Source organism: Tetrao urogallus (assembly GCF_951394365.1).
Source record: "Tetrao urogallus genome assembly, chromosome: 1".
NCBI classification, from domain to species: domain Eukaryota; kingdom Metazoa; phylum Chordata; class Aves; order Galliformes; family Phasianidae; genus Tetrao; species Tetrao urogallus.
Genome location: NC_136813.1, coordinates 43,966,010 through 43,989,895, shown reverse-complemented (window position 1 = coordinate 43,989,895; position 23,886 = coordinate 43,966,010).

Below are 23,886 nucleotides of genomic sequence, written 5' to 3'. Positions count from 1 at the left end.
CTTATATTATTTTCACAGGCATTTCAATTCAGACCACAGGATTCATCAAACAGTTGACAATGACTAATGTTAGAAGGTAGAGAAGGAAGAAGAAGATTGAAATATACACACATACGCCAGATTTTTTTGTTCATTTTTTTGCTCACACTGCTATTGGTGAAAAATGGTTTACTTGATGTTAAGTAGTAGGTATGTATGTATGTTTCTTCTTCCAGAACTTAATACATATTAGTAAAATCTTCCTGTTCTCAATTCTTCCATTTACATGCATAAAAGGGAAGAAATTGAAAGCTTCTTTAATTTTGTAAGAAAATATCTAAAAGGAAAAAAAAACAAAAACAAAAACAAAAAAACCCACCTCATCTAATTTGAATGAAAATTTAACAGTATTGATTATGATAGTGGCCAAGCTTGCAACACTAACATGAAGCATACACACTGTAATTCTATTCATAGTGGGGTGGATGTTAATGTATGTACAAGAAGATGAAGAAAAGAAAGCATGAGGATGTCTTAAATCAGTTTTGCCAGAGAAAATAACTTATTAGTTACAGTCTGCTTTTATGGAATTGTGTCATCATCTGGTGAATTCCATTATGTCTTGGAGTAAACCATATGGTTTCCAAATAGATAATGCCTGAATTAATTACTACTCAACAGAAAACAAGACTGAAAGCTACAAGTAACTGAACATTATAAATGAACAATCTTAACACAACAGTACCAAATATATTAATAGTACTCTTAACCTATGCTAAGATTATTGAATTGATGCAGCTTAAAGTAAACAGAGTTCACTTAATTGAACATTAATAATATTCCACTACTTTTTTTAGCTTCTTAAATATAAGTGCTCAGGATATATATATATATACATATATATATATATTTTTCACTGAAGATGTTTTGTACACGTGTACAGAAATCACTGAGCCACTCACTTAAACATGTAGAAAATATAATCTTTAATCATCTCCAGAGAGAAGAATTCTTAAGCCATTTTGGCATCATGTTCCACTGTGATCTAAATCAAAGGTAATGGAAAGAGAATTTGATACTTACTTCAATGATTAAAAGCCAGTTTTCATCTAAAGTTCTTGAAATCCAGTTAATATTCTAATTTCAATATTTATACAAAATTTAGAGTACAGGGAAGTCTTTGCTAATTAAGTGGCTACAGATTAATTGACAAGGCATTTTAATATCCCCTGTAACTGAAAAGTTCTAGCAACACTATTATTATTATTTTTATTATTTTGTAAAAGAGGGATTATATTATACTATAAAGCTCAAGAAAACTACAGAACTTAAAAATGTTAAAAGACTGGAAAGAAATATAAAAGCCTGTTCACCTAAAAAGTGATGTTGCCTTTACATCTGTGAAATGTCTTTGACATCTAACAAATAATTTGTTGCCATTTCTAGATGTTTATCAGTTGTCTATCAAGGGATTTATGACAGATTACCAGTTTGTCACACATGCTGAACTAATATTCTCTAAACTGCGCCATCAACAGTAGCTGTAATTTTTCTTTTGTGACAGTGTTGTACAGAGCAAAGAATATAAATTTATAAAACCCTGTAGGAATCTCTGGTTTGGATGTTGGGGATCAATACAGAAGCAAATTAATTGCTGCAGACAACAACAGAATGTTGATTTGCTTGCAAGTTATTGCTTGAAGACTGCAGGCCTTTTTGATGTAAAATATGGCTGCTTTGTATTAACAAATTTTAAGGGAGATAAACTGTCTTAGACACAGCCCTCTGAAAAGTCCTCAGCATCTGTAAAATAGTAACTGTATGCTGATCATTTTCTGTTTCAAACAAACAAACAAACAAAAAAAATAAAAAGGATAGCATAAGTGCAGAATTTTAACAGGTTTTGGCATAAACTAATTGGAAACAGTTCAAAGAATCATGAAATCATTGAATATTCTGAGCTGGTAGGGAACCACAACTCCTTACTCCACACGGGACCACTCAAAAACCATACTGTGATTCTGACAGCATTATCAAAACACTTCTTGAACTCTGGCAGCTCAGTGCCATGGCTACTGCACTGGGAACCTGTTCCAATGCCCTAGCACCCCATGCTGAAGAACCTTTTCCCGTCACTCAACCTTCCCATCCTCTGACTCTGTTCCATGCTGTTCCCTTCGGTTCTGTTGCCCTCACCAGAGAGCAGAGATTAGCCCCTCCCAGTTGTACCACGGAGAAGCTCAAGTTACACAGTCTCTTTCAGTTTGAATTCAGACACTGAGGGATGATTCTATCACACTTAACACAGAAATCTACAGTGCACATCTGTATATGAGGCAGTCAAGCCTCTTCATAGCAAATTGTATATATGGGCAATTTCAGATTTGATGTTACCTAGTTTAGGAACATACCATGGGGGAAATAAAAATTAAAGTATAAAGGGTGTAATTTTATCCATTATCTACAATAAAGAACTGATTGCATGTAACTTTATAGAATGATGAGTCAGATTAAACTCAGAGATATTTTTAATCAACGTGGGAAGATTAATTTACCCCTCAAGAACTCAGAAGCTCTTTCTTTTCCACCAGTAGCCTATGAAGAGCCTAGGCAGTCTTCAGCTATGATTCTTCTTGTAGTAATATCAATTTTAGTAGTTGTAATATCAATTTAAAATATTCTGAGTGAAAAAAACCAAACTATTGCAAAGATAATTCAAAACTTATTAAAAACAAAACAAAGCAAACAAACAAACAAAAAAAGAACAAAACGTTGGACTTAAATAAAGCCTTACTGTGAGCAATATTTAAGCCATCAGGAGTATCACCATGAACTTAAAGAACTATGTATCATAGACACATCCACTTCACTGCGAAGAGTGCTAATCTTGGTAGCATGCACATGTGCAAGGCCTTGATATCTAACCCACAGAGATGTGTGCATTTTTTTATGATGCATTTGACATGATTCTGATGGATTTCACTGTGTATGGAAGAGAAAATAAAAAATAAAAAAAACCTGTAAGCGAATAAACATGAGAAAAAAAACACACAAAAAAGCAGTGGAAGGGGGTGAGACTGACACTACATGTAGGGTTTTATACAAAAGGTAAAAAAACTGTAAAGTGTTTCACAGAAGTAAACATTTTTTTAGGTCACATAATAGTTCAACAGCATGTAAACTTTATGTAGACTTATGTAGAGTTATGTAAACTTTATGCATGTAGACTTTATCAGAAATCAAATGGATACAAATATGCAAAATAGGGCAGTGAAAAAATGAGCAATGTTTGTAATAACGTGTTAAAAAGTGGTACATGAGTAGAATGCAGAGCTTATATTCATGGCATTTTTCTGCTGCAGGGGTGGACAGGACAAAGGAGAACATAGGCAAAAGTGAAAGGAACAAAATAAAAGCAATAGTATTTGAAGAATAAAGATTTTAAAGATTTGGGGTACATTATAGGGCCTAAATATCATGAGGCTCATTTATCTAGGACAGCTTCCATTTCCCTATAGCAGAAGATGCTAAATAATTTATTGTTTGAGTGAAGGACTTCATGAGCAGCAATATTTTCTGATTAATGAATAGAGAGGGACAAATAAAATTTGTACTCTTATCTTTGATTTTTATTTCTTTTATTATCTTTCTGGTCACTATACAAAACAAATGAACAAACAAACAAAAAACACCAAACAAACAAAAAAAAAAACACTCTTAAATGAACTACAAAGAATTGTGAATTCAGTATTAAGAATCCATGAAGCCAGGTTATGGCCTTTACAGAGGGAACTGCATCACAATTAATTTATGGGAAATGAATGACGGGAATGCCAAAAATATTTTAACTCAGAAGTGACATAAGAATTTATATATATGAGAGTGCTAATGCTAGTTCAAAGACATCATTCCTGTATTTTCCAAATGTTATAGAGATTAATGATATCTTAGCTCTCTCTTTGGAAACATTTGTCTAACAAAAATAAGTATATTTAAAAAAAAAAATAGAAAAGATACTGACTGCTTGATGTGTAGAGATAAATTAATAAAGTGCTTTGAAAAAAATGATTTGTTTTTTAATGAGACAAACAAAATTATCTAGAAAAAGAAATATCTATTAAGCAGTAAATTGCTTCTAATAAGCATCACAGGAAATAAGAGAAAAGAAAAAGAAAAGAATTTTCTTTTAGGAGCTCTGTACAAAGACCATCTTGTATTTCAAAACAGTATCATAGAATTAAACAAAGACAAGATAATTCTCTGCTCAATGTTATGTTTGCAAATAATGCTAGATGTCTAACAATCTTTACATAAGAAGTAGAAATTACTCAGAAACACTTATTGCGAAATTACTTAAAATTCGGTAAACTATGAATTTTCTGAGTAACATTTTGTGTATGCTGCTCTTCATTTTGTAATTTTCTGTAGTGAATTCTACTACATGTGATGGTGAAATTGCAAATAAATTTATGCATGAAAGTTTGCAAATACTACCTCATCAGATAACTCACTTTTATACAGTAATTTAAAGAACTAGATAAGAAACACTTTATTTTCTTACTCACTGTAGTTACAGGTGCCTGCATTTTCAGATGCTGGCAGGTAAAAAACTTGCTCTGTCAGAAATCCCATAAATCTTCTTGTATCACTCAAAGTCACATTTAATTTAGCCATAAATCCTTGATTTTTTTCATTGGCCACCTAGAGAAGTCAGGAAGTAAATGACATACTGAATCATAAAATAATATTGGAAAGTTAATTTAACATCACACCCTAAAAGTCCTTGTTTTCTTGATTTTACACCAGCACATCAAATTTATGTTTATAATTTTACTGTGACATCGTTATTCACTGGATTTTATCATCAGAGATACTTTGAAAAATCACAAAAAATCTCAATATAACTGATATTTGGAAACACTCAAAACTTTTGGTTAAATGAAATGGGTCATTTGTGCCTTTCTATTACAGAGACAAGTAACACAGAGCTAGCAACTTCATAGAAGCCCAAGTTGTGTTATCACTCTAGAAGTACACCAGGATTATCCAATAAAGTCTAGTTCATTTAGTTCTAGCCCCCTTGCCATAGACAGGTTCATCTCCCACTAGATCAGGTTGCTTAAAGACCCATTCAACCTGGTCTTGAATGTTTCCAGGGAAGAGTTATCAGCAAATTCTCTGAGCAATGTGTTCTGGTGCCTCTCTGCCCTCATAGTAAAGAGTTTCTTCTTTATATCTATTACCCCTTCCCTATTACTATACTATACTGCTTGATAAATAACCCTTCCCTGCTTTCTTGTAGGACTTTTTTAAATGCTGGAAGGCCATTATAAAGTCCCCTCAGATCCTTCTCCAAGCTGAATAAGCCCAGCTCCCTCAGCCTCTTTTCATAGAAGAGGTTCTCCAGCTTTCCGCTCATGTTCATGGCCCTCCTCTGAACCTGCTCCAACAAGTCCATGTATTTCTTATGTTGGGGGTCCCAGAGCTGAAGACAGTACACCAGGTGGGTTCTCACAAGAGTAGAATATTAGTGCTTATCCTCACAAGCAGCCATTTTCTTCTTTTTATTTCACACCTGTGGCTGTGTCTCTGGTGATTTTCTTCATTATTTAATGATCTATCTTCCAGATCCTTTTAAGCAGAAAGAACATGTAAATATTGACTTGCCTATGAAAGATATACCTTTTGTTTAACAGCTTAATGTTCCTGTCTGAATATTGCTATTGTTTCTATTGTATTTCATATGCTTAGATTTTCTTCTTCCCACATCCTTTTGGACATGTAATTTCAAAACTAATTTGAGGAATGTGGTTCCACAGGACTCAAAGAATGTATCTATCTTAAACAAGTGATTCAATAACTATTTGGAACTGCAAGGTCTGTCAGCTATGGGGACTCGAGATCTTCACAGCAAAGGGATTTTGTGTGATCCCTTTTCCACTTTGCAAACATTATTTAACCTTGTGACATTTTGATTTCAACACTTTTACAGTGAAACAGTAGATAGATACAGAAAAATGTAAAAAAAAAAAAAAAAAAAAAAAAAAAAAAAAAAAAAAAAAAAGCCCACAAAACTTTCTTGACCTAGAAATAGTCAGATACTTTTCAAATGAACTAAAGAAAAGAAAAGTGATGAGTAAGGAAAAATGAAGTGGGAAAAGGCAGGGCAGAGAAGGGCAAAGAAGGAAAGAGGAAAAAAGTGTAAGCTGATTAGTTTATTAGCTCTCATGTCTCTGCCTCTTCAAAGTTGTCACTAATCAAGTTCTTCACCACATCATCATCTCTCCTTTTTATTTTCCTCCAGGCACAGTAATTATCATCTGTTACAAATGTAAATCAAGATTATAGCACTGGAGTATACTTAACATTCTTGAATATACATGAATTGCAATATTTTATCAAGGACACTCACTCCTAAAAATAATGTGTGTGTAGCATTTAGAACTTACTCCTGTCATTCTAAGGACTCATCTTCAACAAATTCAGTAGAACTCAGTGGGAGATGGGAGAACTGGGGAAAAAAATGTAAGCCCCTCTCACACTTTTCTATCATGATATGAAGAATATTATTATTTCCCTCGCCAGCAAGGTGCCATGATGATAGCTGAGAGAGCTGCTGTGTTAAAACATACTATATTTCTTCACAGGAAGATTAAAAGTGCTGTAAGCTTTCTCAGGCTTGCTCCTGATAGAAGACCAATTAACTCACGCCTTTTTAGACCAATGCACAAAGCCATCTGAATCATGGATTAAAAAGAATTTTCTCTGCTCTTTGGTCTTTGGGGATTTTAAAGCACATTCCTTGCCTGTACTACAGAGATTCTGCTATTTTGTTTACCAATTTCAAAGTAAACAAGATCAGATTAAAAACAAAAACAATCAAGTATGTTTAGTTAGGGATCAGTAATTTATTTCAGCACTGTTCAGAATGTTATTTAATTGTATCTTGAATAAATTAAAAGAGCTGCCTTGAGAATATCAATCAAAAATACCTTTGACAAGAATGAAATGGTCCATTAAATTACTTTGTAATACAGTTTTTTATATTTTGACATTAGTATCACATGTTTTACTCTGTTTTTTATTTGTTTGTTTACTTATTTTAAGCTTAAGTGATCTATTTATTATGATTTACAAACATTTTTCCACATTCCATAATCTTCGGAACGTCTTTGCTCAGATTATTGTAGGATCTCACAATTTTGACATATAGAGTACAGTGCATTTATGGGGGTACATTTCTGCTGAGGGGGAATGGGAGACTGAGATTTGATTTTATTAATATTGATCTATCCTAGATTTCCTGTGTGGAAATGTGAATCCACATCAGATGATGTGGATCCTCATCAAATGAGATCCTGTGGATCTTTGAATAAAGATCTCTATGGTAATGCAAGTTAAGCTTGCAATCCATACTGCATAGCATGGCTAAGATTCATGGTCTCAGGCAGCAAAGCAGAAAAGCCTTGTCTTTGCTAAGCCTGAGTTCATATATATTATTCCAACAATTTTTTTCATGTTTTAGGAGAGTCCGTTAAGGATTATATGGGCCCAAATTTTCACATCCTTTAGCCATTCACTCATATTGACTTAGGTGAATTTAGTACTAAGCTGTATCTATAGTACAGACATAGTTATGGCATCTCTGGCCAAAAGTCAGAGGAATGTAAAATCTCCCACAGTGCACAATTAAAGGTTGGCCAATTCATTGATTAACAGGTTCATTGCTTGGACAGGAATTCAAGAATCAGGGCTAATTTAAGTGATCTTTTCCTTTCTATTCTCCGAGCTTTTGATTACCTCAAATTTAAGTATGCCATGTACCTGTCTTCTCACTCTTGTGAATTGCCACAGTGTTTCAAAGGCTCACAAATCAGGAAACCTGGGGATTTAGCCTTTCATAGTGTGGTGGTTTCAAAGCCACAGGCTTTAGTTTCTAACAGAATAGTGCAATTGTCTGGATAGAGGACAATTTAGACCAGAGGAATACTATTTTGAGATACCTGTGTACAAAACCCAGGTGGCCAGGCACAGGGTTAGAGCTTTGTTCTGCATAGCCTAGAAAAGGAGATTTGCAAGTGCTTTCTCCCAGGACTACTTATGTATTTTACTCACGCATTTATAAAGTGAAATGCATAAACAGCTTACAGGGCAGAATAAGAGAAGCATTGTGTTTTATGAGAAAATATTTTGTCCTTGAAATAGGAAAAGAAAAAGAAAAAAAAGAAAATCCTTCCTTGAATAATTTAGCACTGGTGTACATTTATTTCATTGAGACTCAAGTTCTTTTTTGAGGCTAAGGTCACAGTTGCTCGGCAGACTATTCCTAAGTACTCGCTACATGCAATGTGGGTGTGAACCTTGAAGAGAATATGCTCTATTAATTGAATCCTGCAGACATGCTTAATTTAAAATCTCGTAGAAAATTATGCATTTCGTTCATGTCCACAGATTTCTAAGAACATCTTTGTTACACCACTAGTACACTTTGTATTTCCATTCAGTGATTTCTTTCACAAAATATTCTTGCTTCTGAAAGAGTTTGGTTTAAAAAAAAAGTAAAAGGATTGTAGCATGCATAAAAAGGCAGCACTAATAAAGAAAAACTCTGCGAACGATGTTCTGACAAGTAGATGATAAAAAAAGAATTAAAAACAAGTGTAGCATTGGTTGCTAATATTGTCCCAGAATCACCACTATAACCTCTGGAGAAAAAAAAAGGTAGAAGTAAGTAGTAGATACTCTGGTTAAATCAGCACCATTATAAAATTCATGTTTTTACATCTTTATCTATTAAGTAGTTTGATGAGTACAGTTGTAGCTTATGGCATCAAGGGGTAAAAGCCTAATGGTGTGGAAGAATTCAGGAGCAACACTTAGGGTCCTGTCTCAGACACTAAAACAGGTTCCCCAGGGCAGTGGTCATGGCACTGAGCTTGCCAGAGTTCAAGAAGCATCTGGACAACTATCTCAGATATATAATCTGATTTTTGGGTGATCCTGTGTGGAGCCAAGAGTTATACTCAATTGTCCTTATGGATCCCTTTCAGTTCAGATTGTTCTATGATTCTATGAAATGGTATTGTGGCCTTGCAAAAGTTTTCCTTCCTAGCACAGAAAGAGTCCAGACCCTTTCAACATCTGTAAACCGTGAAGTGGCTTGTGAAATGAACTTGCAATGTTTGCATTATCATCTTCAAACAGCTCTGAGCTCCCAAGTCCTTGATCGATGCCCAGTCTTGACTTTTTTTTTATCAGTGTTGCAGCCTGGCATGCAGCAGCCGTGCCTCTCAGTCCTATTTCCATAGCAAGGGATCCTAGGTCAGCAGACCACATAAAACTCACAGCAACCTACAATTAGGATTCAGGAATTGGTAAAGTGTCTCGTCGAGTTTAGAAATACAGTAGAGGACTTTCTTCTTGGTCAGCAGCTTATTTACTCCCTGGTTTATTTTTTTTTTTCTTGAGAGCAATATAAGCATGCAGGAAGCTATTAAACAATTTACTGAGAGAAATGGAAACTTCTTAAAGTTTAAATCTGGTCTAGCAAAATTGTTGGAAAATATATCATACACAAGGTAATAATCTCACATTTACAAAAGATTGTTTTAGACATTATAGCATGTTTTTCTTGTGCAGAGGAAAAGGAAAAGAATCTGGGGATATTAGTCAACAGCCATCTGAACAGGAGCCATGTGCCCAGGTGGCCAAGAAAGTCAGTTGTATCAGAAATAGCATGGCCAGCATGACTAAGGAAGTGATCATCACTCTGTACTAGCACTGGTGATGCAACATCTTGAGTACTGTGGTATTGTGTTAAGTTTTGAGCCCCTTGCTACAGGAAATTCATTGAGGCCCTGGAGTGTGTCCAAAGAAGGGAAATGAAGCTAGTGAAAGATCAAACACACAGATCTTACAAGGACTGATTAAGGGAGGTGGGACTGTTCAGTCTGGAGAAGAGGAGGCTCAGGGGAGACCTTATCACTCTCTCTAGAACTCTAAAACTATCATGAAGGTGGTTGTGGGGGGTTGGCGGTCAACCTCTTTTCTCTTATAATTAGCAATAGGATGAGAGGTAATGGCTTTAAGTTGCACGGGGGAGGTTCAGGTTGGATATTAAAAAAAATATATATTTTCATAAAAAGTGATTAGATAGTGCAACAGACTGCCCAAGGAGGTGGTGGAGTCACCATCTCTGGAGGTTTTCAATGAAAAGGTAGATGTGGTACTTACGGGCAGTGTTTAATTGGTGTGGTGGTGAAGGGTTGACAGTTGTATTAGATGATTTTAGAGGTCTTTTCCAAACTTAATTATTCTCTAACTCTATCTTACCTCCAGGATTCTTATTAGTGGGATTCAAATTGTTGACATCTTCCTCTTTAAACTGTGATAATACCTGTTTTCACCTATGCTCTCTACTAAATACATGCCTCAATGATAATAAATAGTATTACCTAGAAGCATATTTGAAATTACGTTAACTTTAGAATCATTTTACATATTTATTTACATGTGGGAACACAGTCAGTTTTCTGTAACTAAGAGTAATAAAAATTTTTCAAACTTTCCATTTTGGAATATCCATGGTAATCTGCTCAAAATTATTGCTAAGGATGTAGAATCATGGAATCCTTATGTATGAATCCTTTGTATGAATTGAATGTATGAATTATGAATCCTTATAGAGTTGGAAGGGACTCTTAAATGTCATCCAACACCCTGCAGTGAACAAGGATATCCACAGATAGATCACGTTGCTCAGAACCTGGTCCAGACTGGCCTTGAAAGTCTCCTAGGACAGAGCATCAACTGCATCTCTGGGCAACATGTTGCAATGACTCACCACCCTCACTATAAAAGACATTTTTCTTATATCTGACCTAAATCTACCCTCTTTAAGTTTGAAACCTTTTCCCCTGGTCCTATCACCACAGACATTGCTAAAGAGTCTGTACCCTTATTACCTGTAGCTACCTTTAAATACTGAAAAGCTGCTATCACATCACCATGGATCCTCCTCCTCTTCAGGATGAACAGGCCCAGCTTTCTCAGTTTGTCCTCATAAGAGAGGTGTTCCATCCCTTATATCATTTTTATGGCCCTCCTCTGGACGCATTCCAACAGGTCCACGTGCCTCCCAGCAGCACAGAGTAGAGGAGCAGGATTACCTCTCTTGCCTTGCTGACTACACTTCTTTTGATGCAGCCCATCAAAGAGCTGTGAAGGTCATTCTACAGGCATCATTACGTTTTCTTCTGAGTGACATTTGTTTCAAGCCTGATTTGGAACGTTTATTGATTAAAATTTAACACATAATGACCTTATATGGTCTCTGTGACAGTTCATTTTTAATGGCTGGATATTAATACCCTAATAAGCACAAATTCATGCCCTACTGAAAACTAATTGAACACCTGCTGGTGGTCTGAGCATAAACAGTGGCCAAATTTCCTTCTCATCGCCAGTGTCATTATCATAGACCAAATGAGAAGACACGTGCCATGTGTGTAAAGGCACTGGTACATTTCCTATATTTTCAAATTGTTTTCTCGTAAGTAAATAGTATAAGGTAGTGGAAATTGTGGAAGATGCATTTCAGAAATACTGAAATTTCCTTAACGAAGTCAGTCATTGAAAAAATGCCATTTGCTCTTCAGTCTTTCTCTGCCAAAACATAGTTGGTTCTGTTGGAGATTTATGGCAGCTTAAGCACTCTGTATGTGATAATCTTCTTTAGCTACTCAGTGAGCAAGTCAAGTTTTTCAAGGGCACTAGATATTGGTGGAGGGAGAAATCTACTTTCTTTTCTAATCCCAAAGTAAAAAATGTGAACTGTAAGTCCTCCCAGTGCCAAGTATCTGTAATATGTCTGATGAAATCTCAAAATGTAATGAAGGGTTCTTCTCACAGGTTTACTGCAAATTTCTTGCTACTATAATGTTCAGTTTTTCATAGAAACTAAGATACTTTTAACTTAAAAAGGTAAGATCTACCCCTCGTCCCCACTGAAGTTATCGATAGAACTTTGCTGATCTCAACACTTTCATCACATTTTTCCGTGTATGAAAAACTATGTTACAGAAGATTGCATCATATTAATGACTTTGTGTTTGCCAGCAGTGTATACATGAAACTTCCTCATGCCCGTCTATCCTTACCACAGTATGTTGATAGGAAGATTATTGGCTCTCGCTACCTGAAGGCCAATTTTAATAAATGCATTTGTAAAGCAATCTGGTGCAAAGAATGTGCAGAAATTTCTATGCTGTTTCAAATCATATTTCCTCTATTTCATTTAAAATTAATGTCTCAGTCACTATAGAAAATGCAATAACTTAGCAGAGTGCAAAACAACAGTATTTAGAATAGAAATATTAATTATATTTAATTTTTTTTTCTGAACATTTTCAAGCAGGAGTATTAAATAGATCACTGTGAAAGTTTAATGCCTTCTATTTATTTCCATGAAAAGTACAACAGATATGAAGAGCACAATGTTTGATAGAGCAGTTGTCAGCTACAAATCACTGTTTTTCAACGTATGCATTGTTTCAACCATTATGCATTTTCACCAATAGTGAATGAAAGCCTCATGCTACACACATAAGTATCTGCAACAGCAGATATGACCTACTATGGTTGTCACCACCACGCTGCTGAAATGCATGACCTCACTGAGCTCACATCTACTGTTTGGTCTCCATTAATGTTCAGCAAGTGTTGACGAATGTCAATGGGTGCAATTTTTTTCTGCATGGTGGAATTCAGTGACATACCTTTGTTTCATATGCACTTCTATGTCAGGCATCATTTTGTCAGACTGTCCCTCTGCTGCTATCTGTCACATGGCAAGAAAATTGAATAGAATATTGGTGGGAAGGTTCAACCTGTTTCAATACCACCAAAATCCTCCTCTGATATTATGGGCTGACATAATAAAATAGGAGGCATTACTTTCAGAGCAGTCCTCATACATAATAGAGACTGTTAAACAAACAAAGAAAATCAGAAGAAAAAAAAATAAAACAAAGAACTTTGATTCAATTTTGTGGAGATGACAGTAGCTTTGACAGAGGATGGAACCAGCCAATACACCCGAGTTCAAGGCTGCCATCTGGAGGCCGGAGAAATGGGCTGACAGAAATTTCATTAAGCTCAACAAAGCAAAAAGCAAAGTGCTTTCCAGGCAAGAAAGACATTGTGGTAAAAGTACAGAAAAAAAAATAATATTACTGTGCTCTTCTCAATACAAACACAACTCTGTGTATTCAAGATCTTGTGGAAAAGAAAATTGTAAATCCTTGATGCCAAAAGAAGTCTGGAACAACTGAGATATGTTCCTTTCAGACCTATCCAAGTTGAAAGTTATTCTGAACAGCTGTCTTGCATGCCCTGTCTCTTTTAATAACTTCACTGTTACACTAAATGGCTTAGATAAGATGCACATACTGAATTGGTTGTCATCAACATACTATGAAATGCATTTCATACAACACCAAACCACTTCAGTAACATCCTTAATGGTATTGTATGCTTTCTGAACAGGAAGAATTACATTTTCTGAAATCTCATGAGAGTTTGTGCTGCATGCAACCTCAGAATGAATAAACAGAAGAAAAAATGGAAAAAAAGTGAGGTGAGGGATAACTAAAGACCTTCTCATATCCAAGTCTCAGCCATCTCCAAAGGCATGAAGCCTTTTACTGTTCATAACAGCATATGTAAAAAGAAAAGAAATTTATTGAAATTATACCAAAGAAAATTTATGTATACATAATATGTACATACATGTGTGTGTGTATATATATATATATATATAAACGTATATTATAAATGTATATAGAAAAAGATCCAATGCTAATAAGAGCATCCATTATGCTCCAGAAAACACTGAGGGTTCAGAGGCACATATGAAATTCTTGTCTACCAGCACACACAGTATGAAGAACAAACAGAATGAACTGGAAGCTTTGATTTTTTCCCATATTTATATTCTTGTTATTAGTCAGACTTGGAAAGATAAGTGCTAGGATGCAGGACTATGGGCTGTTCAGGAGCAATAGGGAAAACCAGTGAGGTGAAAGTGTTGTGTTGCGTGTAGGAGAAAGATTAGACTGTATAGTACTTGCCACCAAGGGTAGTATGGTAGTCTCTGTGCGAGGATTAAGGGGATGGAGAGCAAAGCAGATGTTGTGGGGGTCTGCTATTTACAGTACACCAGAATGATGGCAAGGATGAGCAATTTTAAAGACAATTATGGGAAAATCTGGATCACTTGCCCTGATCCTTATAGGAGATTTCAACTTCATCTGAGACTACTGAAGGAATTAGCAGATGTTATAGCTGGACTCCTCTCAACAATTTACCGAATGTGCTGAGAGTCTTGGTAGGGTTCCTCTGATTGGAAGTTACTTAGTGTTATAGCCATCTACTAAAAGGGCAAGAGAAAACTTCTAAGTTTAACCTCAGTGTTACAAAAAGTTATGGACAAGATTAACCTGGGAGGTACTGAAAGGCAGTTAATGAGCAATGATCAGGCATAGTTTATTATGGAAAGTGATGCTTGTAGCAATTCAATCATTTTTTAAAGCAAGGTCACTTGGTAGATGAAGGAAAAGCAGTAGACAAAACCTTTCTGAATTATAGTAAAGTCTTTGATACTGTCCCTCACAGCACCCTTCTGGACAAACTATCTCACTGTAAGACATGGAGGCATACCCTACACTGAATGATAAACTGAGTCAATCACAGAGGTCAAAGAGTTATAGCAAGTTTCACTGGTGGCTCGTTACCAGAGATCCATTCTAGATCCAGTCCTGTTCAACATTTTTGTCAATGATCTTCATGCAGCAGTGAAGTTCATCCTCAGCAAGTTTGTTGAGGACATTGAGCTGAGAGATGCTGCTGACTCTCTGGAAGGGTGACAGACCTTTCAGAAGGCAAGGCCCTCCACAAGAATCACTGAGTCCAACCACTGGCTTCACACAGCACAACCAAAAAATCAAGCCCTGTGTCTGAGAGCTTTGTTTAAAAACCTCTTAAACTCCAGCAGACTTAGAGTAGTGATCACTTCCCTAGTGAGTCTATCTGACCACCTCACTGGAGAATCTTTTCCTGATATGCAATATGGAACCTCTCCTGTTGCAGTTTCATGCTATTTCCTTGGGTCCTAATAGTTTCATGTTATATAGTTGTAAAGGCTTTGTAGTTTTTAATACTGTGTTGTACTATTTTCATTAAACATCAATAGTGAATAAAAAATACAAAAAATGTGGCCTACAACCAAAGAAAAGTGGCAATACAAAATTACTTGCAGATTATTAGATTACAGTTGGCAACAGTGATGATATTCACATTTCCAAGCTATCCTCAATTCAAGTAATGAGTGTTGATAACAAATATTAAAGAAGATAAAGTCATTTTAGACATGATTTAATAAAGAAAGAAAGAGAGGAAGAAAAGAAGAGAGGAAAAAGGAAGAGAAAGGAAGGAAGAGAAAGGAAGGAATAAAAGGAGGAAGGGAGGGAGGAAGAAAGGAAGGAAGGAAGAAAGGAAGACAAGGATTGACCTAGTAAACAGACAGATATACAGGAAAAAAAGAAGAGTGAATAGTGAAATAATACAGACATTTGGACTCACAGTACATTTACTTCGCTGATTAGGGCAATTTAGTCTATTCAAAAGAGGGAATTAAAGCTAAAAAAAAATTTAAAAATTGTTTTAAGGTAGGAAATATGAGTGTTACTTATTATACCTCTATGTTTATGTATAGGCTTTGATTGCAGACCATAAGGGAGTATTTCTGAAAGAATCATGCTCTGTAATTAGACGTTCCTTTATTACTCGGGAAATAGTCAAAGAACTAGACATTGATATTGTGAAGACTATTTCAGAAACTTTGGTAACAAGAGACAAAAAGAGAGATCTCCAGATTTGCCAAACTAGAAAGCTGAATAAGATAGAGAATGTAGCAAGGCAGAATGCGATTTTTAGAACAATATTTTTCAAAGCAGAAAATTGTAGATAAGAAAAATGTTTGATGGTGATAGATCATTTATTTATTTATTTATTGTTTTATTTTCCATTTTAATGACACATAAATCTAGTTTTAGTAATTCTTTTTCATGAAATTGAGAGAAAAGGAAAATTTTCAGCTTCCTATCTTTTTTGTCTACCTTCATAGACAAAATTGATGACAATGAGAGTTCGGGTATTTATTTAATTTGAAGAAAAAATGAACTTAGAAATTAACTTTGTGAAGGTAGAAAACATTTTACACTCAGTGTGCAAGTTAGAAATTCTAGAAAGAGTGTTGATTCACATTATCCAGCTTTAGCAACTTTCTCATCAGAAAATAGTTCTGAAGATAGAAATGAAACTGTCTATTAGTCTATCTAACATGACATCTCATTTCCAACCATAAAGAAGATTTAAAAAAAAAAGAAAAAAAAAAAAAGCCTGTATAAGGACAGGTGTGGATGAAAAAAATTATACCTAATGTTCAGATTTCAGTCTTTGACTCAAAATTTTTGTTTGCTTCCTTGGCTTTTCCTTTTATTTTATTTATTTATTTATTTATTTTAATCTAATCAAAACAAGTAGAATCAGAGAATCATAGAATGGTCTGGGTTGAGAAGGACACAATGATCACTGAGTTTCAGCCCTCCTGCTATGTGCAAGGTAGCCAACAACTAGAGCCAGAGCCATATCCAGACTGGCCTTGAATGCCTCCAGGGGTAGGGCAGTCACAACCTCCTTGGACAACTTGTTTCAGTGTGTCACCACCGTCTATGTGAAAAACTTCCTCCTAATATCTAACCTAAACCTCCCCTGTCTCAGTTTAAAACCATTCCTCCTTATCCTATCACTATCTATGCTCATAAACAGCTGTTCCCCCTCCTGTTTATATGCTCCCTTCAAGTACTGGAAGACCACAATGAGGTCTCCCCAGAGCCTTCTCCAAGCTAAACAAGCCCAGTTTCCTCAACCTTTCCTCATAGGAGAGGTGCTCCAGCCCTTTAATCATCTTACTGGCCCTCCTCTGAACCCACTTCAAGAGCTCCATGTCCTTCCTGTACTAGGGGCCCCAGGCCTGGACAAAGTACTCCAGATGGGGCCTCACAAGAGCCAAGTAGAGGGTGACAATCACTTCCCTCTCCCTGCTGGCCACTCCTTTTTTAATTCAGCCCAGAACACAGTTGGCCTTCCGGGCTGCAAGTGCATGCTGCTGGCTCATGTCCAGCTTCTCATCCACCAGAATCCCTACGTCCTTCTCCATAGAGCTGCTCTCAAGGAGATCTTCCCTCAGTTTATATAAGTACCTGGAATTGCCCCAACCCAAGTGCAGCATCCTGCACTTGGCACTATTGAACCTCATTAGGTTTTCATGGGCCTACTTCTCCAGCCTGTCCAAATTCCTCTGGATTGTATTGACTGCACTTCTCAGCTTGGTGTCATCTGCAAATTTGCTGAGGGTGCACTCGATGCCATTGTCTATGTCATTGATAAAGATGGTGAAGAGCACCGGTCCCAAGATCGACCCCTGAGGGACACCACTTGTGACCGACCTCCACCCTGACACAGAACCATTCATCACAACCCTTTGGCTGCGTCCAGTCAGCCAACTCCTAATCAGTCGAAAAGTCCATCCTTCAAATCCACACCTTTCCAATTTAGAGAGAAGGATGTGGTGAGGGACTATGTCAAAAGTCTTGCAGAAGTCCAGGTAGATGACATCCACCAAAGCCATTGCTCCATCATGGAAGGCCATCAGATTGGTCAGGCAAAATCTGCCCTTAGAAGCCATGCTGGCTGTCTCAAATCACCTCTTTATCTTATATGTGCCTTAACATATCTTCTTGGAGGATCTGCTCCATGATCTTCACAGGCACAGAGGTAAGACTCACCAGCCTGTTGTTCCCGGGTGTTCCTTTCTCCATTTCTTAAAAATGGGAATAACGTTTCCCTTTTCCAGTCACCCAGAACTTCATTAGCCATGATTTTTCAAATATGATGGAGAGAGGCTTGACAACCACATCAGCCATCTCTTTTCAGAACCCTAGGATGGATATCATCCAGCCCCTTGGACTTAAGCACGTTCAATTTTGCAAGGTGGACTTGGAATTGTTCCACTGTTACAGTGAGACAGAAACCACTCCCTACACAGTCACCTAGAGACTCATGGTCCTGGCAGACACGGGAAGCCTGACCACCCATGAAGGCTGAGGCAAAGCACTCACTGAGTACCTCAGCTTTTTCTGTCTCTGAGGAAGCCAGCTCCCTGCTACGTATCCTCAGAGGGGGAACAATCTCCTTGGCCTGTCTTTTCTTGCCTACATGCCTGTGGAACCCCTTTTGTTATTTTTCACATCCCTCGCTAAGTTCAACTCCATCTGCACCTTGGCTTTCATAATCCTATCTCTACATACACGGACAACAGCCCTGTATTTCTCCCAGGCTACACAACCCTGTTTCCACTTTCTGTACATTACCCTCTTTTCTCTCAGTTTAAACTGTAAGTCCTTGCACAGTGTATTGCTCCAATTTGTAGGAGGGAGAGGAGGTTCTTTTAATATCTGTATACCCAGCATGAGATAAAGAGACAACGGTTCAAATGTTGGTCCGACCAGTTTATTACAAATTTTAATTAGGGAGATGCGGAAGGGGAGGACGGATACTATTATGTATTAGGGTAATGGGGAAGGGAATGAGGGCAACAGAAAAGATAGAAAAGAAGCAGCAAGGAATCTTTATAGGAAGCAAGAGGGAGATAGTCACCACCATGGATCCAGCGTGGTTCGTAGTTCAGTCATTGATCTTCAGTAGTGGTGGGTCGTTGGGCATTGTAGTTCTGTTGACAACGATGGTGACCACGGCAATGATGGCCCCTTCTGAATAGTAGTACCAACATATTTATAAGTCCAAAGCGGTTGAGTCAGCTCTCCTTGGAGTGGCTGCTTCTGGCTCTGGGATCTCAGCAGAAACTCCTTTGTTCCTATCTTCCAGGCCAGCAGATAAGAGGGAGCAGAGAGATGTCAACTTGTATCTTGCCTTCACAGGATACAATGGCATCATCTCCCAGTCTCCCATAACAAGCTGGAGTTATTTGGTCACAGACCAGATCTTCCACCAGTAAACAGTCCTGAGCACTATCTTCTGAAGGTAAACAGCTTCAAAGAAATGCTTTCAAATGTAGAATTGTCCACACAGTGATGCTAATTGTCACACAGCAACACCCATCTCTCATCTCCTAGAGTCTTATCACAAGAAATATCTCAGAAAGCAAGCTTTGAGCCAGAAAGCAAAACAGGATTCATACACACAGACACAGCGGTCACTGCCTCCCCTGCTCGACATCTTCTGCGGGGGGATGGAGAGCTGTTGCGCTTTCAGAAGGGTGTCTTTAAAGAGCTGCCAGCTCTGTTCTGTGCCCATGCCCTTAAGGACAGTTTCCAGAGCATCCCACTCAGCAGTTCCTTGAGCAGCCAGAAGTTTGCTCTCCTGAAGCACAGTGTTCTAGTTCTGCGTTTTGCCAGGCCCACATTTTTCAAGATCACAAACTCCACCAAGATATGGTCACTACAGTCCAGGCTGCCTCCAATCTTAACCTCTCTAATGCTCTCCTCTGCGTTAGTGAGCACCATGTCCAGTAAGTCTTCACCTTGGGTTCGTCCATCTACTACCTGGACCAGGAAGTTGTCCTCAGCAGATTCCAGGAATCTCCTGGATTGTCTGCCACCTGCCACACCTATATCACAGCAGATATCTGGGTGGTTGAAATTCTCCAACAGAACAAGAGCCTGCAAGCATAGCACCTCCTGCAGCTGAGGCAAGGTCTCGTCAACAGCCACCTCCTGACCAGGTGGCCTTTAGCAGGCCCCAACCACCTTGATTTTTATCCACAAGCTCTCGACCTGATCATGGCAGTTCCTCAGACACAGTTCTTCGCAATCTATCTACTTCCTAACATAGAGGGCAACTCCACCACACCTGCTACCCTGCCTGCCTATCCCTTCTGAAAAGTCTATAGTCTTCAATCAGGGTATTCCAGATATGGGAGTCATCCTACAATGTTCCCATGATAGCAACAAGGTCATAACTTTACAAGCGCATCACAGTTTCCAACTCGTCCTGCTTATTTCCCAGGCTGTGTGCATTGGTATAAAGGCACTTCAGCTGGGCTTTCTGTCTCACCAGCTTTACACAGGATCTAGGTTCCTCTAGAACAGCAGCATCCCCAGCACCCCCCTGCCCCAGTCCATCCCTTTGTACTTCACCATCATCACCCATCAAGTTTGGTACCAGCCCCTCGAACGACCCACTCAACCCCAGCAGCCCTGAATTTGCCCCCCTTCTCCCTTTATACCTAGTTTAAAGACCTTTCAATGAGTCCTGCTGAGTTCCTCAGCTAAGATCCTTGTAGTTAACTGAATGGGCTGGGGCAGTCGCCAGGGTCAACAGGGGCCCCTCGGCCCCTGGGAAACCATGGCAACAAATGACCTGAAGATAAGGGAGAAGAACAGGTTAGACCAAATAAGGAGGAAACAAGACATGCCACATGTCCATTGGTCAGAGACAATGGTAGTAGCCCTAAGGCATGGGGAAAGTTTTAAGAAGGGTGTGCTCCTTGCAATTAACGCCATTTTGCCGCTCACCATATTGGAGTCATGAAAAGCGTGTGAAACTGGCCGGGGCTCTCGGAACACTTTCACAAGGAGACTTCAATCAGGGTCGCCGAAACAAAGGCGACAGATCCTCCTCCCCCTCAGAGACAGGCTACTTGCATTTGCTGCCATCATGCCAGGCATTAAGTTGCCCCGTGGTCAAAAAAAAAAACCAACCTAAAATCCTGTCCTCACTGTAGTTAACTCAAATGCAGAATTTTATCTCTGATCTTGTCAATACAGGTTGTTGCTTGTTTCTTGTTTGTTTGTTTGTTTGTTTGTTAGAGGGGAGATACAGTCAATTTTACAGCAGTATTCTGTCCTATTTATGATAGTGATCCACAGTTAAACCCAAAAGCCAGAAAAGCTGCATGTTTTCTATTCTCAAATTTGTAGATTGTATACATGATAACTCTGTAGTCTACAAATTCCAGTTCTATGTGTAGCTTTTCCAGTAGATTAGAAAGTGTAATACAGTTTCTAATCTATCTATGCAGAAACAAGCAAAATATTGTTATAGTCAGTAAGCAATCCTAAGCCTGTTGGTATAAAACAGCCTAGAAATTCAAGATATTCAGTACTGAATGCAGAAGAATTCAAAAGTAGGGAAGACATGCAGTCAAAAAGATGGTGGAGCAATAAAGGTAAGTAAGGTTAAGTAGATTGTAAGCACTGCCGCAGACACGCCACCATTTCAGGATCCCTCACTGCAGGGCCTAGCGATTTCTCCTTGCTCTATCTGCAATCTCTCCTTGCTAGGGCCATTGCAACACAGACACCAATATGGGGGATGCTGCAAAATGGCATTTATTGAAATTCAACAGTATCTTATATACCCTCCAGAGTCCACTTGTCAGAATCTTATTGGTGGGTATCAGTCCAGGCTGCCCAGCACCAGTCCTACCATTGGTCCTTCCACTGTTACATTGTTCCATGGCGGACAACTCCAGGTGGTGTCCATCTTCTTGTTCCTTATCTTTGTCCTTCAGCTCCTTCTTCCTGGCTTAATTTCTTCCTCAAGGCCAGTGGACGCGCTGTTCCAAGCACGTACCACAATGCTGAACTCCCATACGTGCTTATCATGAGACAGTCCAGCTGCCTGCACTGTGACAGCCCGAATCCCTGGTTAGTCGCCTAATAACAAACGCAACAGAGCACAGTAATCAAACAAATGTAAGCAACTTAATTGTGACAGAATCACAGAATGATTGAGGTTAGAAGGGGTTTCTGGAAGTCTTCTGTTTCAACCTCCATGCTCACAAAGGGCGTGCCACATGCCCAGGGCAGCATGTGGATGTCTTTTAAATACCTATAAGGGCAGAGACTCCACAACTTCTCTGTGCAAATTGTTCCAGTGCTCTGCAGTCCATGCAGCAAAAAAGTACTTTGTTCAAAATAAACCTCCTGTGCTTCATTTTGTGGCAAGATGGTGTGATAAAGCTATCATATCTAAAATATGAAGATGTGAAAAGGAACACAATTTTAGAACACCTAGAAAATGTTGGTGAGGTTCTACCACAATCGAATCCTGTATAACTTTCTATGAGCTTGAAAAGAGCTACACTACAAGGTACACTTCCTACCTATCAAGTGAGACAAACATGTTCTGCATGTTCATGGTTTCACCAACTACTTTTTTTTCCCTGCATCTGTGCCATGTTGTCATCCCAGAATGTGGCACAAAGAATGACATGTACTGTGACAGAAAATAAGAAGTCAATAATCTTAACAATGTAAGAAGCTGATAAAAAACCACCAATAACACCATGAAGAATGCAGAGTAGGTGGAGGGAAATTATATGAAGAATATTCAAGTACTACAGACAGCTGGAGGGGATTACTGAGGGATCTCTAAAAAGCATAGGCCAGCAGCTCCTTGATAACTACACTTGCTATACATGGAAGGTAGAGAAAATCTAAGTAACAGCAGAAATGCTATACTTAGTGAAGCAAAAATAATTAGGGATAGGCTGTTTGGAAGATGATTGTGACAGAGGGGGAGAGGCAAAAAAAAGGAATGAGAAGGAAGAAATGGGAAAGGAATGGTAAAGTATGCACATTACCTTAACAGGGCTGTTCTGGGATCCCTAAAAGGAAGCCCCATATTTTTATTGAACCATAAACAAATAATATGTGCAAATGTCATGATCAAATGATGGTGAGGATAAAATTATTTTCACCTAACTCTGGCACATCCAATGAGAAGGTGAATGATCCTCTGTTAACATCGAGATCTCATTCACCTGTCAGTCTATAGGCAAACTGAGTAACTTCCATCGACATTCTATTAGATCCCTATGTCTTCGAGAAATCCAAATGGCATGAATGCTGTTAGAGTGGGAAAGCTGAGATATAAATTCATCTTATCTAAACTCCACAAAACATAAAAAATGCAGTGAAAAATAAGGACTAGTGAGGTGGCAAGTTAATGTGGTATAATGGAACTTATGAAGAAAGAAATGCTTTCAAGTACTTCTTAATAAAACCTTAAGGGGCTATGAAATTTACAGAGATCTCAGATCATATTCCTCATCAGATTTATCTAGGGATAGAAAAAGAATTTCACTAATTAAAACCATTGCACCTTTTAGGTCTCTTAAGGGGTTCAGTATTAGGCTGCCATAGTGTTAGAGCTATAATAAATTCCTCAAAGCCTAAGTGAAAGGTGGGAGTAGAAAGGAGCTGGGCAGTACCTCCAGGATCACTGGAGTTTGCATTCTGATTTTAGATATTGATAGCGTTGTTATTTGATCTCAGTCAGACTACAGTCATAATTATTGACCTCCCCTTAAAAAATGAAAAAACCCCTCAAAGAACCAGTATGTGGTAGGCTTTCCTTGATATATATAAAGCTGTGAAAAACTTAGTGTTGTTTATATGAAATTCAATTATGCTATCCTAACAGTTCATGTTCATTTATGCTGCTTGATTTTAGTATTTTAAACTTACTATTTCAAAGATAATTTGTAAAACAAACATTAAAAAAAAAAATCTAGGAAATCTATGTATTCTACTACAAAAAAAAAAAAAAATAATTGAAAGGGTATATTGATAATAGGTTGTCCTTTTTTAACCCATTAAAATGTTATAGAATATAAAAAATACTCATATTTTATATTTATTCAGAGCATTTATTTCTGCAAACATTTTATTTTTTTTTTTTAACAAATCAACAAAGTAATGAAGCACTGATAGAAACATATAAATAAAGCAAGCCAAGGACATATAAGCACAGGACAAGATG